General features: G+C 36.5%; 4 pseudogenes; 2 read left to right on the top strand and 2 right to left on the bottom strand.

Moving 5' to 3' along the window:
• Positions 1-742: 742 nt before the first annotated feature.
• LOC122333903 lies at positions 743-4,343 on the bottom strand (annotated as a pseudogene).
• Positions 4,344-6,053: 1,710 nt separating this feature from the next.
• Positions 6,054-8,869, top strand: LOC122341459 (annotated as a pseudogene).
• Positions 8,870-9,554: 685 nt separating this feature from the next.
• LOC122341468 lies at positions 9,555-12,912 on the bottom strand (annotated as a pseudogene).
• Positions 12,913-21,728: 8,816 nt separating this feature from the next.
• On the top strand, positions 21,729-22,879 carry LOC122341466 (annotated as a pseudogene).
• The last annotated feature ends 275 nt before the right edge of the window (positions 22,880-23,154 follow it).

Here is a 23,154-nt window from a genome sequence, read left to right as displayed (position 1 = left end):
TTTTTGTTGTTGTAGTAATAATTCATTCTCCAAACATAAAAGCAGAACAGGACAACAGAGAAAATCTAAATAAAATATTTTTATTAGAAAAATAGTTTGTTTCTTAATCTTACATGTCGCCATTTACTTACCGTACATTTTTGTAATATTGAAGCTATGCGTTTTTTTGTACATGAAAACAGGAAGATAGTTTGTTTTTACTGCGTGTGTCAGTGAGGAAGCACATAAAAAAAAGACATAAATATCGGCAAAATAAAAGTAACAGGAAACATGGAGGTTCAAACTGTTCCAAACAACCTTCATCCATCCATTAATATGGAACATAACATTTTTTTCAATTTTGTCTATAAAATATTCAACCGTCCACCATTTAAAATCTTAACAATGGCGTAAAGCGCTGCGCACACACAAAATAAATCCTGATATTACGATGTTAAAAGCGGATGACTGAATATTTCGTGCATCGTATTGAGCATGTATTTTAAATGTTGTTGAAATGTAAAACTGCACCAAACATGTGTTAAAGCGCTCTGATTTCCAGTGCCATGCATACAAACAATAAAACAGATATTAACAGCATGGTGCAAATCAAAATCTTAAAATCTTAACATGTGTAACAATGGTTTTCCAGTCTCGGTCGAGTAGGGTTCGCCGTTTCATGTAAACAGGAGCGGGTTTCAGCTGATTGTTCAGTTCAAGGCTTTAGTGGAGCGCAAAATGTTTTTCCTGTGTGATTAAAAACTCCCGACTCAGTGCCTGTTCTTTTGAGAGCAGCTAATGGTCCCTCTTCGCTTCACGCCCTAATACATCAACACCATAAAACACACGCGGATCTAAAATGTCTCTGAAGGACGTCTGTGGAGTCACTGCTCACTAGCTGCTCTTGAGGCCGGCGATGGCGTTGATGAAGAACTCGTACCAGAAGAAGGTGAAGCCCGTGGACAGAAGCGACCTTCAAGAGACTGGGAGAGAGACCATAAAGAAACCCCGGAGGCCTTCCTCTCTGCCGATCCTCGACACACAGTCGGCAAAGCGCGATCGTCCGCACCTGCATAGAAAATACAAGAAATGAGCATTAGTTTGTAAAACAGATGAACATTCACCACGTTCAAAGCGTTTTAGAAAAGTCACTTATTATGTTCACCAAAAACACAGTAAAACTCTTAATATTGCTAAATATTATTACAACAGTATTTATTCCTCGGTCTGAAGCTGGATTTTCATTATCACTAGTCTTCAGTGTCATGGTCCTTCAGAAATGACTCTAATATACTGATTTGTTGTTCAGTTTTTTTTGCAATGTTGAAAACAGCTGTGCTGTCAGTAGCTTCTGTAACACTATAAATGTCCCAAGATTTTCAACATAAGTGTATTTAGCTCAGAAAAGCATACAGTTTAGTCATGAATCACAAGTGGAAGGCTTAAGGATCAGACATTAACAAGTATAATAGTGAAGTTAATGTAGCAAGCAGAAATGGTTATTAGGTTATTATAGGGACACTGAATCCCACCCACCTGTCCAAACTTCATCCTGGCTTCTTCAAACCCACCCACTTGAAGTCTCTTTTGATCAGATCGAAGAAGTGCGTGATGGTTTTACTGATGACCCCAGCACAGCTACCGCTGATCAGACTGTGTAAACCTCCTGAAAACACGAGAGACACCACAGCAGCGTCAGCGCCGGGACAGAAAGCACCTGCGCATGAGCTTTACACTCAGTGTTCATTCATAGATTTGTGCTTTAAGAACGGCGTTGATGTTGTAAACTAAAACTATTAGAATAGGCTTGCGCTGAGATGATCACGGTATACATAGAAAAACGTGCATTTAAAAATATATTGGACATGTTCCCCAGACAGCTAAATGAAATATTAAGTACTAAAAAGGTTAAGGAAGCTACTAAATGCTAATACTAAAACTAAAAATGAAAGCTAAATAAAAAATAAAAATTTTTAATTTTAATTCTAATGTAAAACATTTGTGCTGTCAAATTATTAATTGCAATTTTTTTTTTGTTTTTTTAGCCAAAGATAAATATCACTCATTTCCCTTATTTTCTAAATTTACCCACTAAAATGTCACTCAGTGTAAACATTGCTAATACACACATACATGTATATATATATATATATATATGTATATATATATATATATATATATATATATATATATATATTTATTTTTTATTTTTTTTTATATATTTATATATATATTATATGATATTTTAAAAATAGATATAAAATGTAAATAAATATAAAACATATATTATGTAAATAGAAACTTTTTGTATTTTGAATACAATTAAACACAATTAATAATTTGACAGCACAAAAAAATACATATTGAAATCACCAAACCTTTTTAGCTAAAATAAAAATTTAAACTTCATGAATAACTTAACATTTTAATAAACATCATAATACAAAAAATTTCATAAAAAAAAAAAAAAATTTCATACTTTTTTTTTAAGCATGCTCTGACCTTTAGATTTGGCGTCTTGGGGCTCAAGAAGTTTTTCAGAACATTATAAAGAAAAACTGCAGGCCTGCGTGCGGAAACACGGCCACTAGGGTGGGTGTGAGGCCCCTGTAGAAGGTGAAGGGCCCCTCTCGTGAGGCATTGTGGCCACGGCATGTCTGAGTTCACGATACACCTGTACGTATGAGAAAAGCGTGAGGCTTTCAGGCGCATTCAGACACAGCACAGCAGCAGTAACAGTTCACATCGTGCTTCTGAGGTGTGACCCCTGACCTTGGGTTCGCCCTGAGCAGCGGCGCGTCACGGGCGTATCCAGCGGCTGGCAGCGGCGGTGGCGGAGCAGGCGGCCAACCGCCGCAGATGAAGTGCACTCCTGGGGTCTGGCTGTTATAGCTCATCTTCTTATGGACCAGCTCTGTCAAGGCTTGAAACTACGCATAAACTAGGACAAGATTTGCATATGTGAATATTGACCTACTGTGTGTACTGTAAGCAGGATATAATTGCTGTATGTGGTATTTAAAAAAATATATGTATTTGTGCCAAGAAAGTTGCCTATTCGTTCACGAACAGATTAGCAGCTGTTTTTAGGGAAGTATTTATCGATTATCTGTATTAATCAAAGCGAGTGACATCACCTCACAATACAAACACACCCCTGGCACTGCCCCCCCTCGCTTTGATTGACAGCATCGATGTAGGCATCGCAAGTTCACCTACGCATAAAACAAATTGCGATTGCATTTAAGTTTGGAAGGCTACATTAGAAGCAGAGAAAAAGAAAATGCAGATGGGGCAATTAATATTGCTATTTAAATAAGTCGGACTCAGCTCGTAAGACATGAAAAATGCAGTTGCAAATGGACTTTGCTTTTCGCATTTGAAATGTGGCAGTCATTCATGCGCTCTCAAAAGGGAAAATGCAAACAGTAATGCAAGATTTGCAATTGCATTAAGTATTTTGTCATAATTAATGCGTCTACACATTATCCGTTTAAAAACAGATTTTTTTATGGCTTAATAAAACAGAAAAATTACATTTAATATATATATATATATATATATATATATATATATATATATATATATATATAAAATAAATAATATATATAAAATATATAATAATAATAATATTATATATATATATTTTTTTTTTTTTTTTTATCTTCAAATACCTGAACTGCTCCATAACACACAGACAGCAGCTGGGCAGGAATGTGACCTTTCCAGAATGCAGGAAGTCCTTCTTCAGTCATAATACAGCGTGTGGCCTGCCATAAGCCCCAGTACTTCCCCTGACGCCTCCTCCAGGACACCTGCTCGATCTGCAACTGCAGCGAGACACAATGAAGAGCGGTCTGAACATGAGCATCACGAGGATCTGAAATCGCCTAAAAAGTGCAACACACTGCCACCTTGAGGCCTGCCCCTCGTTTGCTATGGAAGAGAAACTTCAAACCAAACCATATCGGGCACAAATCAGCCGTTCGACTGCATCTACTGTGCGCATTCATAACCAGTGTAAAGCAGAAGAACAGGCCTCTTTGAACGGAGCGTGCTCAGAGCAGCCGTGGGCTTGGGAGTGGTGCTAAAGTTCCACAGGAAAGCGTGACTCATGTTTTAGGCACGATGATGATTATGTGAATCAGATGTACTGGAGGGCTGTGTTGGCTACAGGCGAAAACAGCTTAGGTTGAACGTGCTAATATTTATGTTTTCACTTCATTATTCTGTGCAGAAACTCCACAGCCCTTTTACCTGAAATCTGATTTTGATGGCGTCTAGAGGGCTGATGAGGGCTCAGGTGACCATTCCCGCCGCCCCGACCCGGCCAGAGCAGCTTCTCTAGGGGGAGAGAGGCGCATGCAGGGGAGTCTGGATCATAAGCCCACCATCCCTGCTCAGATCACAAACACAGTTTCTGGGAGAAGACAATTCAGGGAATTAAATAAAAACAAAACAACAAACAAACAAACAAACAAATAAATAAATAAATAATAATATATATATATATATATATATATATATATATATATTATAAAACGAAAAAATAAATCTATGTTGTGCATGGATGAAAGCTACAGATAAATGAACTAAAAGACATGAAAATATACAAACTAAATATAAGATTATTTTGGATACACTTAATTTTAAGGTTTCCTTATTACAGTGTAATTATACGTTTAAGTACTGAGTAATATTTATTTAATGCATGTACTATCGATGTGGTTAGGATTAGGGTTTGGCTTACTTTTATATAATTATTCACACTTTTATTATTGTAATAGTAAGTACATGTAACAACAAACACGCCTTTAAAATAAAGTGCTACAGTTATATTGAGTATTTTCGGAACATGTTAAATGTACTCAACAGCAGTGAAAAGCTACATTTCAAAACAGCCTGTCTAGAGAGTGTTTAGCTGGGCAGCTTTAGAAACTTTCGCCTGCCGATGATGCCCACAATGTTGTCTTGCTCAGTAGGCAGCTCCTTATGGTTTGAGACACACCCAGGGCTGCTCTGCTTTAACGTTACACAGACGCGCGAAAACGCTAACATACCTTTAGGAGTGCACTTTAGTGTGCACCAGGCTCCTCTGTAGAATATGTATTTGTGCTGTTCTCTTATGAGTGCATAGCAGCGGTGTGATGTTAGAGGACACCTCCTCATGCTCTTCTCTGCTGGACACCAATGACTGGAGACCAATGACTGGAGACCAATGACAGAACGGTTCGACCGTGTTTACTGACCGTGTCTGATTCCACTCCGAGCACATTGGTTCCTACCGTGATATAGTCTATTTTAAACTCATATTTACTACTTTTGTTTCGGTTTAAATGCACTGCCATTTAATTTAATAAACGTTTAAAACGTTTTAACATAATTTATTAAAATAAAACCCACAATACAATTCAATTACAATTAGGTGTAAAAGTAGTTACAAGCATACATATTATTACAGTCATTTAATTAATTATCTGTAGAATTGTTCGATTTTTAAAATGTTAAGTGGGTAGTTCATCTTAAAATTTATACATACATACATACATACATACATATATATATATATATATATATATATATATATATATATATATATATATATATATATATATATATATATATACTCATAAAGCTCAGGTGCAAATTAAATAATAAAAAAATAAACAATAAATAAATAAAATGCATTGTAAATAGACAGTATAGAGTCATTAGCCATGTTCATTAATTGGCTAAAAACACATCTATTCCATCTTTAGTTGACCCTCTATTCTAATTCTATTCTGGGAAAGAAAAAAATGAATAAAAGCGTAATAACATAACTTTCATGTCCATGTCCATGTATATATACAATCTTTCATGACAGTCACATCAATTAGTCTTGGATGATTACAAGATTAATACAAAGTTTTTTTTTACTGATAACATAATGCAAAACGCATGCATAGAATAGTTAACAATTATTGAATAAAATAAGTCTGAGGTACGAGTAGTGAGGTCCCACCCATTTCCTAGTGTGGCCTCCGCTGATTGGCCAGTGACTCGCTTGGAAAGCAGGAAGTGAGGGTCGTGGGATTTTGAAAGCTGTTGGTGGTGAAACGCGGTGAAACCGTGATGAGTGTGAGTTTTAATGACAGGTGTTGAAGAAACATGGATCAGCTTGTGAGAGCTCTGCTAATGCTCCTCTTAGCGCACTTACCGGCTTCATTTCACTGTACAGCTGCGCTCAGCGGAGATGATGGAGGATGGTGAGAGAAATACCAAGCGACTCACTTTCTTTTTGAAACACGGACACAACCTTCTGTTGATCACTGTTAATTATGTTGTGTTTTTAGGGCACTGGGTTCAAGTATAGAGGATGAAGGCGAGTGCAGCATTGAGATAAGAGACGTGAACTCCATAAACACACACAATTCATTAAAGAGTAAGAACATTAGTTGATAATATTAAGACATTTCCGTCATGCAAAAAAAAAAAAAAAAAAAAATTTCAGTGCATTTTAGTTTGCTTTTTTTAACCTCAAAGCAAGTATTTTTAAAAAGCCCATAAGAAAATGTAATTATAGTAAATAATGTTTTTGACTCATACTATAGCAAAGTGTATTATACAGTATTTATTATAGAATTGATAACTTTGTTAATGAATGCTACAGCATATAAACTGTAGTCTATTATATACTGTAGTATAATTTTTCTATTACTGTACTTGTTATATTATCACAGCAACTATAGAATTGCCACCACATATTAAATACTTTACTAGAGCATTTTTTAAAATGCGGGTGTACTTTTAATAACAGCAAGAATATAAATGCCATTGTATAACATAAGTATTTATGTCATCCTAATGTTTTTTATTATTATTATTACTATTCAACAGGTATGCTTATGCAAAACCAGTTATACTCCGAGGACTTACAGATAACGCGGTAAGAGTTGTGGTTATACCGTATATATCGGGTGTTTATCGCTGCAAGCTCTTGCTGGTTCTGTTTCTAACAGTGCTGTGTTGTGATTGGTTGTTTCAGAAGTTCCGTTTCCTGTGTTCCAAGTCCAATCTGCTGCGAGAAATCTGGAGGGAACAGTCCGTCTCAGCACAGCCAATACACACTCATACAGGAAAGGTAGACTGAAATCATACTGACCCCAGACCTTTCGACGTTAATGTAAGTGTTCGTATTTCTCTATTTACATCTGCTCTGTTCTTTAACAGTGGATGTGCTGTTTGAAGAGTTTGTGAAGTTCCTGTTGACCCCTCAGCCTAAAGACACACTGGGCAGTGGTTAGCTCTCTCTCTGTTGCACACACTCACACACACACACGCACACACATGCACACACACGCACATACATGCACACACACACACACACACACACACACAGACCCCAAATCTACTCCTCCTACAAGCTTTTTGATCGTTTCACAATGTGTGCGCTTTTTTATTTCAGATACTCTGTACTTCTTTGGGGACAATAACTTCACGGAGTGGCATTCTCTGTTTGAGGAGTATAAAGCGCCACCTTTTTCTCTTCCACTCATGCATCCTGCCTATAGCTTTGGGATTGCCGGTATGTACAAATACGTACTCTCTGATCCAGCTAATTCGTTTTTGGAGCGCACATACACGCATTTTCACCCATTAAAGGAATAGTTAAGCCTAAAAATGTATTCATCGTTAAGCCATCTAATAGTTGTAATGTTTGTTTCTTCATCGGAAGAGATGTGGAAGAATTCAGCATCACATCAGTAACCAGTGGATCCTCTGCAGTGAATGGGTGCCGTCAGAACAGCTGATTTAAAAACACAATAAAGTCATCCACACCACTCCAGGCCATCAGTTAAAGGCTCTCCAGTGACTTCTTATAAACACGCAACTTTTAATTTCACAAGGCGTTACTTAATGGATGTTTTTATAAACAGTTTAGACTCTCATTCTGATGGCACCCATTCACTGCACAGGATCCATTGGTAAGCAAGTGATCTGAGGCTTCTCTTCCGATGAAGGATCAAGCTAATCTACTTCCTGGATGGCCTGCGGATGAGTACATTGTTGGCAAGTTGTCGTCTCCGGGCAAACTATTCCTTTAAAACCAGAATCTCTCTCTTGCAGGACCAGGTACTGGCGTCCCGTTTCACTGGCACGGTCCCGGCTACTCTGAAGTTGTTTATGGCAGAAAGGTCTGTGCATCGCCAAACTCACACAAATGTGTTATTTACAGCTTCAGTACAGGTGTAATTTTTCGTGTCTGCATACTGATGTGCTCGTGTTTCCCAGCGATGGTTTCTTTACCCCCCTGATGAGGCGCCCGAGTTCCATCCCAACCACACCACTCTCTCCTGGGTCTCTCTGTCCTACCCAAACCTGGAGCTCCACCAGAGGCCCCTGGAGTGCACCATACGCCCCGGAGAGGTGAGGTTTAACCCATTTACACACGTAAAAATAGTCCAAGTCCTGTATTTCAGAGATAAAACAGCACGTCTTCGCGCAGGTGCTGTATTTTCCAGATCGTTGGTGGCATGCCACTCTAAATCTGGACGCCAGCGTCTTCATTTCGACTTTTCTGGGGTGAAGACTGACGTGGTGGACACACACCGAGTGCGATTGCGAGCAAGGATTCAATGTTCAGAGGACCAAATGTGACCCTGGAGCAGAAAACCAGACATAAGTAGCACGGGTATATTTGAAGCAATGGCCAAAAAATACATTGTATGGGTCAAAATTATTGTGATGTTAAACATCGTGTTCCATGATATTTAAATTTTTGCTCAGTAATATGCACTGCTATAGACTTCTTAGTGATTTTTTTTTAATATTATATTTTCAGATTTTCAAATAGTTGTATCTCGGACAAATATTGTCCTATAGTAACTTATTTATATAATATATAATTCTTAATTTGAAAAAGTTACACTTAAGACTGGTTTTGTTTTCCAGGGTCAAAGAGAAAGTCAAGCCATTCATCCATTAACTTGAACAATGTTTTTTTAATAGAAGCTGCATTTATTGTGAGATTGAGGTAGTTTTTAATGAAGTTGTATTGCGAAACATGATTTGAATAATGCTTTGTTTGTGATTTATATCGGGTTTTTTTTATGTTGCAATGAACTAAATAGATAATCAATTCAAGTAAGCTGGATATCTTTAATACGTCCACTATATAAGCATCTTTCTCATTCAGACTCACAAAATACATTTTTATCAATAAAAGAAAGTTAGACTAAAAAGAGGATAAAACCTTAAGGCTAACAAATAAAAGAATAGAATAGAAACATTATTGAAATCAGTTAGTTAAACTCTCCACTTTTCACATCAGATTGGGAACACTGAATTATGTAGGTTATTACTGAAATAACTGAACCCTTAAGATTTTCTTGTCTTTCACATATGAACAAGTTCGATCTGCGTTAGAAATCCATTCATGCAGTATGTGATAAAAATCATTCTGGCTCTTTTAAATGCCTCAAGATGCATTACAGTACATGAGCATAAAGAGATATTCAGAAATTAATCAATAGAATTCGATTTAATGAGAATAACATGTTTTTGCAGTAACGCATCTTTTAGTGATACGAAAAAGAAATTCTAATCAAAAAACTCTAATGATCCCAGCAGAAGACTGTCCTCCAGATGATGTCACTTCCTCCAGACCTGCTGTCCAGCAATGTAGGTTTCCCTGATGGTCAGTGTGTCATCAAGTACTACAAAATCTACAAAACAACACGTATAACTATGCATTTCATATCAAAACACAATAATACCTTAAGCGCTAATAATAAATAAGAGAAAAAAACGTTTACCTTTTTAAAACATGTAAATTGATTTTAAAATACACCAAAATACAAAATAGTTATTTTAAATATATATGTATTTAACTGCTATAAATGTGCAGTTAGATCTTCATATATGTAGTATATTCTTCTCAAAAAAAGTGATGGCAAGGAAATAAAAAAAACAAGAGTGGCAATGCTGTGATATGCAATCAAAACATTAAATGTGCATAGGATATTTTTGAATATTGTGCGCCAGTAATTCACCAAAAATGAATATTTACTCAGCCTCACATCATCCAAGATGTAAATGGGTTTTGGGGAAAAACTTAGCATCGCTGCCCAGTGAACCTTCTGCAGTGAATGGGTGCCGTCAGAATGAGAGTCCAAACAGCTGATCAAATAATCCACAAATAATCACAATAACCCACAAGTAATCTACACACACACAGTAATTAGGGCATGTTTGGACTCTCATTCTGACGGCACCCATTCACTGCAGAGGATTTATTGGTGAGCAACTAATGTAATTATGCATGCAGGCTGCTATTGCATTTTCCAAAAACAGAAATAGCATTGCTTTGTCATCTACTTAACCTGCTACCTCCACTAACTACCACACTACTACTGCTATGATAGATATCATTCTATAGATGTAATTAATTCAGGAGGATAATTTATCATTGTAAACCAGTATTCTTATATAGGTATATATTTATTTACCTCCTGTTTTTATTATCTTGTATCCTATTATCCATGTGGCATCTGTAACTACTTAGTCTTAGTTTTATATTTCACTTTAGATAGTATTTTTGTGTAAGAGTTACCTGTATGGTGTAAGCTGCTGGATACTGAAATTTCCTTTGGGATCAATAAGGTAGGTACCTACCTATTTGTCCAAATCTGTTCTGACAGAGAAAAAAGCTCTACTACAGGCGCATCTCAATAAATTAAAATGTTGTGGAAAAGTTTATTCATTTCAGTTAGGGCTAATGCGACATATTTGAAGTAGTTTAAGTCTTTGGTTCTTTTAATTGTGATGATTTTGGCCTAATAAGTATATTAGAATATGGTGACATGCCAATCAGCTAATCAACTCAAAACACCTGCAAAGGTTTCTGAGCCTTCAAAATGGTCTCTTAAGTTTGGTTCACTATGCTACACAATCATGGGGAGGACTGCTGGTCTGAGAGTTGTCCAGAAGGCAATCATTGACACCCTTCACAAGGAGGGTGAGCCACAAAAAGTCATTGCCAAAGAAGCTGACTGTTCAGAGTGCTATATCCAAACATGTTAACAGAAAGTTGAGTGGAAGGAAGGAGTGTGGAAGAAAAAGATGCACAACCCTTATGAATAAGAAAAGAATAAAGCACCCTTATGACGACTGTCAAGAAAAGTTCTGTATTTCATTTGGAAATTTCAGTCTGGAGGAAAAGTGGAGAAGCTCATAGCCCAAGTTGCTTGAAGTCCAGCATTAATCCACAGTCTGAGATGCGATGTCTGCTGGTGTTGGTCCAATGTGATTTTTGAAAACAAACATCACTGCAACCATTTATCAAGAAACTTTGGAGCACTGACCAGATTTTTAAAGATGCTGATTTCCTTTTCAGCAGGATTTGGCACCTGCCCACACTGCACTGGCACGGTGCCACAAACTGATCACCTCCATGCAAGTAATTAAAGCAAAACGAGCTCCTACCATGTATCGGGTACATGTACAGTAAATGAACATACTTTCCAGAAGGCCAACAATTTACTAAAAACATTTTTGGAAGCATAATTTGTTGAGATTGAATGGTGAATTAGTGGGTTTTTTCCCAAATGTGAGCCAAAATCATCACAATAAAAAAACCAAAGACTTAAACTACTTCAGTCTGTGTGCACTGAATTTATTTAATACACTGAGTTTGAGTTGAATTATTGAGATGCACCTGTACATCTTGGATGGCCTGAAGGCGAGCAGATTTCAACACACAATCCTTTTATAAACAAGTAGGTACATTTTAAAATAAATCAAATGAGCCTCAAAAGACACGCCGATACCTGCATCTGTGCCGTACTCCAGCGTTCCTTCCTGTGACTGATGCCCAGCAGCTGAGCAGGGATGCAGCGATGCAGCTTCTAATGCAGCTTCTACTGTGCAGCCTACACACACACACACACACACACATCAGTATAAAACCTCTATAACAGACAATAGCCAGTTCCTCGGGATTCCTACACTGACCTGACGCCTCTCTAAAGTGTCTCACACACATGTCCATGGTTGCGATGCTGCCACTTAAAGTTGTAGTGCCTGAAATCAAGAATGAATGAATTTAAAAAGAAATCTTTACTTGTATTATAGCAGTTGAAATCTACTGAAACAAAACACTCAAAGTCATCATTTAAATAAATAATAATACCACACAAAGCATTTGACAGCAAAATAACACAATAGAAATGCATGATAAAATCATACAATACACTAACATTTAAAGTTTGGGGTCAGCAAGTTTTTTTTTTAAATAAATTAATACTTTAAACTGAGAAAGGACGTGCATTCAATTGAACAAAGCGGACGATAAAGACATTTATAATGAGACAAAATTTATCTCCTGAAAAATTTTTTTAATTTTAAGCAGCAAATGATCTTTTGACACTGAAGACTGCCATAATCCTGCATCACAGGAATAAATTACATTTAAAATAATTCTTTATGAATATACCCCAAACTTATATCTGTTTTAACTTGTTATTCAGTCGTTTAAATAATATAATATATGTATGGTTTGAAATGCCTTTCACTTTCTAAATAGAATTTATCTAAAAGAAGAAAAGAAACCGTCCAACTCGACACTTCTTTGTCACCAAACATAAGATGCATCTGGGTTCATTTCCAGCACACTGAGGGCTGACCTGCGACGTAAGCATGAAGCCCCTGGATGTCTATCTGCTGCTGTCAGTGTGTGTAATCGACCAGGAGGAAGACCCATCGCCGTCCACAGCATCAGTGACCAACACCAACCCTGCACACACACACACACACACACACACACACACTACTCTTACACTCACTTTAATACAGTGAAAACCTGACATGCTTTTCTTTCATATATTTTATATTATCATATTTAGCCAGTATTACAAACAGGTTTGTAGTATTTGTGTGTGTGTGTGTGTGTGTGTGTGTGTGAAGACTCATGGATGAGCTCTGTGTGCGATGCGCGGCGCTGCAGGTGTGTGTGTATCCCGTCTGCGATCATCCCGTAGTAAACCGTCCGACCTGCTGGAACACGATCGCTCTCGTGAGCAATCCCACAATGCCTGGGTCCCGATGGTGAAACTACAGCAAAACAAAATAGCGTGCGCTCGTTCACGTTATGCATATTCGTGTTTTCAAACTGATTCATTTTTCATGTGTATTTCAGCGTACTAGGAATATGATGTTATTTTAAACAGGCAGGTACATTCACAAAAATGTGATCTAATGCAATTAATTACTGAACGTGCATCGGTGTGTGCATGCCTTCCCGTTAATGTGTGTGTGTGATACTAACAGGCAACATGGCGTTAAATAAGTGTGTAATGAACGTGGCTCCATTCTGCACAGCCTCTTCTGCCTGAGAGAGATCAGCCATAGAGTGACCTGGACAGAGAAACACTTCAGAAATGCTCGGCCAGTTGAGAAAATAATAAGAAACAATGACCACTTCATATTAGTTGACCTTAACTGCTATGTATTTGCATCCAAACATGCGCACAATGTATTAATTGTGTTCATTTTGTGTTGCTGCTATTGAGGAGGGATACTGGTAAAGTTAGGGAGAGGTTTGGTGATATGATGTAATTGCATATAGGTATTTTAAGTACAATGTAAAACATGTATGGACACAGTAAGTGCATTGGACGAAATGATCAATTTAAATGTAAGTACATAGTAATTAAGGCCACCTAACAAAAAGTGGGATTGAAATAATACTTTAAGAAATGCGCTTTTGAGTGACACCGCTATGCCTCTTCCTGACAGTTCGCGGATTGCTGCGCTATTGGCTAGTTCTGGAGGCGAGGGTTACCATGGCGACATTTTCCAGGAGCCCATAAGTCTCCATCAGGTCGGCCACGCCGCCTGCTTTAAAGGTGCGGAGGAACTTCGGAGGGTGAGCGCCTCTCTTCTCTTCACTGATGAATGGCCCCTCCAGATGAATACCACAAACGGTAAATCATAAAAAAATTTATTTAGCAGAAAATCTCATTAAATACGTGAAATAACATATCAACACAGCTAAAGACATGTCATCATGTCTTCAGCTGAGAAATTATAATTGAGGTCCAAATTGAGTTTTTTCATAAATGTACATTTTAGTGCTGTCAAGCGATTAATCGCATCCAAAATAAAGGTTTTTGTTTGCATAGTATATGTGTATATACTGTGTATATTTATTAGAGTATTTGTAAATACAACACACATGCAGTTATATGTTTAAGACACATATGCTACATTTATAAATGAAATATATTTACATATAACATTTTATAAATATATACATGCAAATATTTTTCTAAATATGTATAGTACTTGTGCGTATTTATATATACATAATAAATATCCACATTACACACAAACACACATATAATATGTAATCAAAAATGTTTAGATTAATCATTTGACAGGACTAATTTTTATATTTTCTGTATATCTAGTTCTAGTCATTTTATTAGATTTTTATATATCTATCTTATTTTAATTTACTATTTTGGTAAATCAATTTAAACTAAATAAAATAAGAAATGTTTTGATATGGTACTTTAATTCAGTTAAGGTTAATTTTATTTATAATCTTAGTTTAATAATCCCGTCCAACATACATTTGAATAAATAAATTAAAGTCTATTTATTTGGTGTGCACAGTGCACACTATGTCTGTGTGCATCTTACCTAAAACACCTGCCCTTCAGGTCCTCCATCCTGAACTTTGAGCTCAGGAATGACCTGTGACGAAACACAGCAACATTACTGGCGCGTTGAAAGATCAAGCAATACAACTTTTTGCAACACTGATAATATTAAGCACTGAGCAACAGCAGAAGATCAGCGTATTCGACTGATGCCTGAAGGATCATGTGACACTGAAGACTGAAGTAATGCTAAAAATTCAGCTTTAACATCACACTGGAATAGAAACAGTACTTTGAAAAAGCTGTTTTTATTGTATTTTTGATTAAATAAATGCCTTGAGCACAAAATAATTATTTTCATTGTATTTCTGATCAAAAATGCAGCCTCGCTTCTAATATTACTGTTTTACTGTATATTCAATCAAATAAATACAGCTTTGAGCAAAAATGCTACTATTGTTACTGTATTTTGTTTAACAAATTAAATAAATATTACAATAAAAATATATTACAATATAAAAAATTTTACTGTACTGTACTATCGATCAAATAAATGCCGCTCTGACCAAAAATATAATTATTTTTACTGTATTTCTGATCAAAGAAATGCAGCTTGGTCATCATATTACTATATCTTATGTACTTTTAATACAAATAAATGCAACCTTTATAATAATATTGCTATTTTTACTGTACTTCTGATCAAATAACGCTGCCGTGGCTACACTATTACTATTTTTACTGTACTTCTGATCAAATAATGCACTCATAATGCAACTATTTTTACTGTACTTCTGAATAAATAACGCAGTCATAATACAACTACTTTTACTGTACTTCTGATCAAATAACGCAGTCATAATACAATTACTTTTACTGTATTTTTGATCAAATAACTGCAGTCTTGATAAGCTTACGAGCACAAAAGCATAATTATCGCCATTATAATCCTGGATGCGGTCTCAAATACTATAAAATCTCAAGGAAACATTGCAGAGATGTATTTATGTGTGCATCCAAGAGACAATGCAGAGTGGTTAGTGGTTATATATGCATTGTACCTTATGGTATATGTCTGGGAGGCGTGACGAGGGTCGGGCAGAAGGAAGTGACACCGTGTTCTAGAATCTTTTTATTACCAGAGCCACGCCTCCTCTGATGTCACTGCTGGCCTGGGAGAAGTCAATGCCATATCCCCTATAAACGAGAGAGAGAGGCAGGAGCTTAGCATTACAAGACATCAGTAAGAACACAGAGGCTTGTAACAATGTCAACTCGCTGTGCACTTCTACATTAGTTTTATGCCGGCCTTGTTTACCGTTTAGCTGTATGCGTCTATGAAGCCAGGCGCAATTATTTTTCTTGCAGTCAACTCTGTGATCCACCAAACCCTCCTCATCGAAGAACAGCTTCTCCGGGTTCAAAATCTTGCCCTCGCGAACCCACAGGTCTTCCCTACAATCACAAAGATTTCCTTCAGAACGAATGTTGAAATGATTGAAGTCAATTAAAGCTCTTAATATTTCAAACCATCTTTTTCGCATGGAACAAGTAGTCATTAACATTTAATATTTACTTCATCAAACAATGTAAAAGCCAGTCTAATATGTGTCTTCTTCTTCTTATGTTAAGAAATCGATATATTACTATAATCGTAACTGTAAAGAAATCAGAGGTGTGTTATTATATATTACCATTGCAGCTTGTGATCTTTCAGTATCCTGCAGTTCACAAACTGTGTGATCGGGCATCCGAGACACTCTTATTGGATGGCATCTCCGAAATCCCACCCCGACACCTAAAAGCACTCTGTAAAGAGAAAGCAGAACTAACAAGTCTTCCTAGTGGATCGTCTTGGTTTGGTGTGATCGAACACACACAAACCACATGAAAATAGAAAAAACACTTCCATAATAAAACTAATTTAGTGACTGTTATGCATTGTGACAACTTAAATAATGTAATGCCACGGTCTTCGAAGGAACATTTTGATTTAATTTATTAACTGGACATTCCAAACCCAAACAGAACGCATGCAAAACAGAAAGTACTTCCATAAAATAATATTAATAATAATAAAAACTTGCATGATGCACACATTTTGAAGGTCCATTCTTTAGCTTTATATATAATTATGACTTCAGCAATTTGCATTTATATATTTTATATATATATATATATATATATGTTTTATTAAAACTGCTTATAAACTGACTTGATATCCATAAAAATACAATGGCCAAACAATCATTGCCCTTTTGAACACATTTTATCGCTTTTTATGGCACAGTATTTAACTTTGTACTGTCAAGCATACTTTCCAAACAAAAAAAACTGCCGTGCAAACGAACAAACCAGATCTGTCAACATCTGCAGCATTATCATTACCGGTCTTTTTTATTCAGCACATAATGGCACCGTTTTTAAAACAACAAGAGTGCTTTTACTGTTAAAGCAGAAGGTAAACAAAAACACCGGAAGTCCTGATCAAACTCTTCGTTGACTCGTCTCACAGATACCGGATCATGATAGGGGCACGATCACCGGCTGTAGTTTAATAAACGCCCTTACCGTTAATTCACATGCTTTTACTCTGATGCTCCGCTCGCTGGTGTTCTCTAGGAAGTCAGAACGGCACTGAGTCACGCGCGCTGTCAGCTGATGGGAGGCGTGGCCAAAACACGCGCTCTGATCGTGCTTAAAGCAGAAAGACGAGAATAATAATAAGAATCAATATTCATATATAAATAAATTTATTTTTAAAAGAAAAGCTAAAATAAATGTTTTAAAATAAATTTTATTATTTGTAAACATTTTTGTTTTAAATAATATCCTTTGATATTATTATTATTATTATTATTATTATTATTATTATTATTATTATTATTATTATTATTATTCATGTGTTATTGTCTATGCTAATATACCCCCTGGCTGTATTTGTAGTTGTATGAAACCATTAAAACCAAAAAAATCTATTGCATTATAGTGTCATATATAAGTTTATATATATTAGTTTCATACATAATTTTATTTCAGTATGTATATATTTTTGTTTGTTTTTTGTTTTAAATAATATATTTGATATTATTATTATTATTATTATTCATGTGTTATTGTCTATGCTAATGTACCCCTGGCTGTATTTGTAGTTGTATAAAATCATTAAAGCCAAAAAATCTATTGCATTACAGTGTCATATATAAGTTTATATATATTAGTTTCAAACATAATTTTATTTCAGTATATATATATATTTTTTTTGTTTTTGTTTTTGTTTTAAATATATATAATATATTTGATATATTAGTTTCATACATAATTTTATTTCATTATATATATATATATAATCATATATAATGTTTCTATATATATAAATACGCACACACTCACACAAACACACAGTATACGTAAAATACAAGCCAAATGTAGTGTGGAAACCTGATCCAAAATGACAAGAGTGCCGTTCGTTCACTCGTGTGTGTCGGTAAGCCACTGACACTAATAATGTCAAGCACAGGTTACTTTATCTCAGACGCTCTGTGCATGTGCGGCGAGGCTACACATTGTTCTCGGTGCACATTAACGTCAAAGGGCGGGCGTGAGCTGCTGGCTTCACCGTCAGACGCAAACCCCTCGCATCCACGTCATTACTGCTAGGAACAGCCCTGCAGGCCAAACAAGCGCCGTCATTTCCCGCCAACCTCTAACCTGTGTCAGACAGCGGGCCTCTCACATTCACAACATCACACATTAAGAAAAACAGAGCAAACAAACTCTCTTCATTACTAAAACAACACGGCAGAGCCTCTGAGGTTACGCTGCCGTGGTTGAAGTTCGTTCAAATGAAATACATTTTGCTAACAAGTGCATTGGTATGCATTATTGGTAAACGCAACTACATTTTTAAGCATTGTGATACTCTTAATAACCAAAGTGCTGAAATTAACCGAGGTTAAAACTAAAAACTAAGAGTGAAACAGTGAAACAGATAATCAAGGGTTAAAATATAATGATGTAAAAATGATATATATATACATATATATAAACAGTGTGTGTGTGTGTGAGTGTATTTATTATGTATATATAAAGACACACATATACACTATTTAATTAGAAAATATTTACATTGTATGTACGTTATATTTACGTTCTCATTTTCAGAGGCTTATGTGAATAAATCTATATTTAAATGCAAAGAGATTTTATTTGTATCCATTCATACCCAATCTGGACTCTGAAGCATCTTATGATGAAACACAGCAGCAGCAAAAGCTGAAAATGCAAACTCAATAAACAGACGATTGCAACAGTATATGGTTTATGCGTGTGCTTTCATGCCGTATGTATTATGCAGGAAAATGCAGAAATAAAACATTATAGAATATAAATGTGTTCTCGCATCACACACGTGTAATTTGATTCATGTGAATATAAATTAAAATGTCTTGTAGAAGACCTTTGGATTTAATCTGCTCGCTGTGCAACACTTAAAGTGACATTTTTCATACCTTATATTATATTTAGAAAGATTAAGGGCTTTAAGGCGAGAATTCAAAGGGTTTATGACGTTTCACGAAAGAAACTCTTAAGAGTTATTTAAGGGATATTTTTACGCTGTAAAGGAAACCTGAGGGGCGATCTTAAGGAAAATTACACTTAAGGTACTTTATGGCAAGATGTAAAAGACCATTATTAACAGAACATTAAAAACACCATCAAAATATTTAGTTTTACATTTTATATTTGCATTTTTGCAAACCTTCAGCATCCCTTGATTTTTTTCATTGCAGAAAATGCTTTATTTTACAGTGGAAATTTATGCATGTATTTTTTTTTAAATATTCTTTACACTGATAAAAACGGCTCGCTGAAAGGTTCTTTGGGAATAAAATTATCGAACAAAATTAAGTAATAATAAATCGTATCAATTACAACAGCATCGATAATAACAATAATAAACCAAAATGATTGCATTATAAATGTATTGTTAATTAACTTTTCTAAAGTTCAAATATAGCGTCCTAAAAACTATTACTCATATTACAATCAAAGAAAATAAATTTCCTTAAAATGTTAATGACCGGATATTGTTAATGGTCTTTTGTATATTTAGATTGGTGTATTTCTGCATGTGTGTTGTTTTGCTCAAGCATCACCTCACCGAAGGCCGCTCCAGCATGCTTGACCTGATGATTAGATTTATAAAACGCGTGGGTGAGGTGTGTGTGTGTGTGTGTGTGTGTGTGTGTGAGCGGATGTCTTAAGGGGGTGTCAGTGACGTAGATCCTCAAGGCGTAAAGTCAGAGCTCGTTATAGGTCAGAGGTTGAGAAGTGAGCTAATTGATTAATTTAAAGTGATAAAATCGTCATTCATTCAACGCGTGGCCAGTGTCACATTGAAGGCTGTGTATCTGTCACAGAGGCGGCCGACATTCAAACCTTCAGCATCTCAGGGCCCCGGATATTACAGGGAACCTAAGGTGTTTGAGCCAGTCCCGTTTAACATCGGCCATAAACTAAATGTGATTCATTGAGCGTCGAAATTTACAATAAATTTACATTTAAGCATATAGAAAAATGCTATGAAGGTTCTATAGCAACATAAGACGTCAGATAAACCCCTGATGCATAACTGATAATGTAGTTATTTCAATGGAACTATAAGCAGAAAAACCGAATGTACCTTTTATAGTATGCTACTGTAAAATTTCATAAATGTCCCGCTGTCTGCTTTAGTTCGCAATGTTTGGCTTTGCAGCTAAATGAAATAAACTTAAGTGGAAGTGACTGGAAAAAGGAAATAAAACCAAAAATGAAATAAAAATTCAGCCTGAACAGAAATATAACAAAAATATTAAAAGGACTATTTTTGACATTTAAATTAATAAATAAATTAAATATAAAAAATAACTTAAATTAAACTAAAATAAAAGTAATTTATAAAATAGTGAATAATATATGTATAGGTCTATAATTGTTTACATTTATTATACATAAAATGCTTTAAACAATACTATAATTAAACAATAAAATATGTTCCTATAATAAATATATATTAAATGATTTAATATTATATATTAAATGATTACTATTAAATATTAACATTATTAATTAATCATTAAAAGGTAATTTATTAAAGAGCTAAACCTGCTCATTAACGCATATTACCCTTTCATGCCTAAATTATGAATTGCCATTTATTTTTTGTATAATATATATTATTTTGAGAGAGTTACATCAAGAGGTTCTTCCCAATGATGCCACAGATGAACCTTATTTGGTTCCACAAAGAACCATTCAGTTAAAGTTAACTTTACCGTTTTTATAATCTGAAGAACCTTCTTTCACCTTTTGTAAAAAAAAAAAAAAAAAAAAAAAAAAAAAAAAAAAAAAAAAAAAGCTTCTTCAGATATTATGGTTCTTCTATGGAACCATTTAGACAAAAAGGTTCTTCTATGGCATTGTGCAGCACCTTTATTTTTAGGAGTATATCTATTCCTGTATATTTCTGGCATCCTATTTAGTTGAAAAGCTAAAAAGGTTTATTTAATATATGTGCACCTCCTCTTCTCTCCGCCTCAAAGCAAAAAAAAAAGGAAAAAAAATGAAGATAATAAATAATATATATATATATAAAATACAGTATTACCATGGAATGAATTTAAATTGAGTGTAATGTGTGTATTATGTTTATGTCCTCCAGCGCTTGCGTGTTTATTGGCAATTTACACGCATGCACATAAAAGCTATTTGTTCAATTAGACTTTGAGAGAGAACAGTGGCTAGTTAGCACTAAAATCGCCATGTTTTGTGTTGAGGGGTGTCCGGTGTTAGTTGTACCGGGTGACACGCGTCAGCCGAAGCCCGGGGCGACGCTCGTGACGCGTTCGGCGTCTCCAGAGAAAACCTCCGTTCATCAGCGGACCGGCTTCAGTTAGCAAAGAACGGCACACTGCCTCACATTAAAAACCTCTAGCCTGTGCTAAATCACCTGTCACTGGCATGCGGTTTAAAGGATACAGGGAGCGTCTATCTTACTGTTTCGGGCGATTCGTTTCTCAGAAAAGCATTTCGCAAGAACCGCGATTCCCACAGGTTTTCTTTCTTAATCTTTACCCAGGTTATATTTTCTTCAACAAATCGGACTTTTGGGTGAACTTTTCTCGACTTGAATGGAAATGAAGGCGTCTCCTGCGCTCGTGCTTTGCGTGACCGTTACAGTTCACCTCGCGCTCGCTCAGCTTCAGCTGCGCGTGCGCCCGTCATCTAGCGACCACCTGCCGGTACCGGACCTGCGCGAGGACCCCGACCCGGCGCTGGAACCGGGAGAGAAGGATTTGTCCCCTCGGTCGCTGCGGCGTAAGCTCGGCAGCAGCTTCGACCCCGTCTTCTCGTCGGTCGGTCCACCGAATCCCGGTAACGGTTCGGAAATCACGCGAGAGGACGACGCGGGTCTCGACGAAGCGTTCCGCCTGCTGGATTTCACCGGTCTCAGAGCGGCGGCGAAAACGGGCGCAGAGTGCGCCGGTGGCTGTGGTCGTACACCCGGTGCCCGGTGCTCTCGGCGTGGAAAGATCTGGGCGTGCGTTTCTGGCCGCGATACGTCAAAGAGGGGCAATGCTCAGCCGAACGCTCGTGCTCTTTACCGGAGGGCATGTTTTGTAAGCCGGTGCGGTCTGTGAGCGTCACGCTCCTCCGGTGGCGCTGCCGGCAGGGCTCGCGCGCGCTCAGGCGCTGCTCGTGGATCCGCGCGCGCTACCCGGTGATCTCACAGTGCGGCTGTGCGTGCCTATAGCGTCATCTCTTTACGTCTGGGCATGACTTTACAGGACTTGTTCCTTTCACACACCCTTATAACTTTGAGAAGGTGACCGGCGGACTTTACGGAGGGAGGGACACGCCCGTGATTGTGTGTTCTTTTACTGTATGCTGTCTTAAATGAAGTTGCTGTGTGGAGCATGAAGAGGAAAGAAAAACACAATAAAAGTACAGATGACTTCACTGAGCTGAGCGTTTGAATTGTTGTGGCTATATGCAGTTGTGTTCATGCACGCCACTTGCAGAATATGCCAAATGTTAATAATCTTCTCTAAATCATTATTCTGTATTCAGTGCTCTCATCGATCTCGTAATGAGTATCTCGACTGTCCTCCGTGTGAAAAGATGGGTCTCAGTGTCATGTAGTCACCTTTGGAAATGTGCAGAAGATGCTGGAAAAACAAAGAATGTACAAGAGCTGGAGGAATTTTCTATTTTCTGAGGATATATATATACTTGAAATAGCTTGAAGACAGTATTAAATAAGCAATAACATGCAAATTTCATGATCCCTTTTCCTTTTATTTACTAATAATTTTTAACATTCTAATGGGTATATAATCTTATGTGTGTGTGTGTGTGTGTATGTGTGTGTGTGAGTGTGTGTGTGTATGTGTGTGTGTGTGTATGTATGTGTGTGTGTGTATGTGTATGTGTGTGTGTGTGTGTGTGTATGTGTGTGTGTGTGTGTGTGTGTGTGTGTGTGTGT

This window comes from Puntigrus tetrazona, chromosome 3 (assembly GCF_018831695.1).
Source record: "Puntigrus tetrazona isolate hp1 chromosome 3, ASM1883169v1, whole genome shotgun sequence".
NCBI lineage: Eukaryota > Metazoa > Chordata > Actinopteri > Cypriniformes > Cyprinidae > Puntigrus > Puntigrus tetrazona.
Note: the sequence above shows the minus strand (reverse complement) of the source record. Positions and strands in the feature narration are given on the sequence as shown.